Genomic DNA, 2295 nt, shown 5'->3' with positions numbered 1-2295 from the left:
TAATATTTTAAATGGTTTTTGAAATTTTTGAAAAAAACGCGTTTTTTTTCAACTTTAAAGTCATATATCTTTAAAACTAAGTCGTTTTGAATTAGTCATATGAAGCTTTCGTCTTGAATTTGTGTGAGAAATCACTTTTAAAATCTTTTAGCATATACTTCGGATACACCCTATATATACAGAATAAAATATTTAAGAAAACATTTCAGAAAAAAATGTTTCAAACGAAGGTTGTATCGTCTCAAGAAAGAATAATGATGATGAAATTATTATAAATTTTAAAAAAAATCAATTTTTCAAGATTACAAAAAGGTCCTCACTCTCCACCCATTTTTTAAATGGAATTATATAATTGTTTTAACATAATACGTTTCTCTAATTATTCTATATATAAAAGTATTGAAATAGAGTTATCAAAAAATCGGAGATTGAGCAGGAAAATTCTCGAATCTCTATACTATCGAAGACAGAGCATTGTAGACGATTTCATCTATCTGAAGTGGATAATATCATGCAAAGATGTAAGCTGCATTTTTGAGATTAAACAAAGAATGGCCAAACGTTGATGACTATAGGCTTGAGAACATCTGAAGGGATCAGAGAATCTCTGGCAAGACAAAAATCTATCTTGTTTGAAACTTGATCTTTCCCATATTTTTCTGCGAAGTGGGGACTTAGACTTCGAGCAAGAGAGAGAAAGGATCAACGCGTTTGAAATGTGATGTTGGGCGAATGCTATGGATTCCGTAGACCGTCAGACGTATCAATGATAATATATTCATCCTTTCAGAGCTTGGAATAAAAGATCGAATATCCACTGTATGCTACAAACACATACTATATCCCCACTTCAACCACATAACCAGACGCGAAGATGACAGTCTTGAAAAATTGATAATCATTGGCAATATCAAAGAAAGAAGAGCACGAGGCTCATCCTCAACTAAGTGGACCGACATCAACTAAAAGAAAATAACTTTTCCACAATGAGGATAGCTACGGATAGAAATCGATGGAAACAATTCATATGCTTCTAAATGGTTACATAAATGGAGATTTCAGTTATGAAGGACGAGAGAGAGAGAGAGAGAGAGAGATAAAAAATAAATATTTTACAAGATATTTTATATTTTATGTCAAAATATGGGAGAATAAAGTATAAAATATATCTTAAACTGTATTAATTTTTTGATAATCATATGGCTTTCAAGCAGAGGCATAAATCGACACAAGAGTCATTCCATCTTTGTTTCTTATTAATTATTGAACAAGGATAAAATGACTCTTGCATCAATTTATGTATTTTGCTGGAAAGCTTCCTCCATTATGTACAATTGTTATACTTAAATACTTTTACTTTTATAGAATAATAAGATAAATCAATTGATATAAAGAAAACGCAGTTGCTTATAAAGAAATTATGTAATTTGTAATATACGATATATAGATCCTTTTTGAAAAACACCTACATGTCTTCTTTATATCAATTGATTCAATTCATATTATTTTATGCATAAAAGTATTAAGATATTTAATCATCAAAAAATTAATAGTGTTTACAATTGAGATATTTTTCACATCAAAATGTGTACATCAAAATAAAGTACAAATAAAACAGTTCTTGAACTTTTGAGTCGCTTAATATTTTTATATAGAGAACAATTAGAAGAATATATTATTATATTAAAAGAATTATATAATTTCAATTTAAAAAAAACTAGAGATGATTTTTTAATTTTGAAAAAATCAATTTTTTTGAAAATTCGTTTTACCATTATTTATTTCTCTTTATACGACACAACTTTCATCTGGAACATTTTTTCTAAAATCCTTTTTTTTCCCAAGATTTTTAATAGTGAATTTGGTTGAATACATTAGTGCACATTAAAGTTGTTGTACTAATTTAATCTATATAAAATTAAAGTACAAATATTCAAACTAAGTATAAAATATAGATTTTTACTTAATAGCACAATGAAACATATTGAGAATTTCATAGTTTAATTCATTTTTACATTTATATTAAATATATACTTTTATGTTAATTTGTGTAAGGCAGTTTTAATATGCACCCAACTGAATTCGCTGTAAGTGGTTCAATTTCTCAGTATCTTACTTTGTATATTAAATATCCTATTTTAATTACCATGTAAATATTTTAAAACATTATATTATATTAAAAAAAAAAAATCAAGCATCAAATGCAATTGTATGAATACTTGCATTTGAAAAAGTATAGGTGACCTTTATATCTTTTTGGCATTTCTATCTAATCTAAAAACAAAAAAAATATAA

Source organism: Atta colombica, unplaced genomic scaffold (assembly GCF_001594045.1).
Source record: "Atta colombica isolate Treedump-2 unplaced genomic scaffold, Acol1.0 scaffold189, whole genome shotgun sequence".
Lineage (NCBI taxonomy): Eukaryota > Metazoa > Arthropoda > Insecta > Hymenoptera > Formicidae > Atta > Atta colombica.
The sequence above is the reverse complement of the archived record's forward strand: the minus strand, read 5'-3'. Positions refer to the sequence as shown.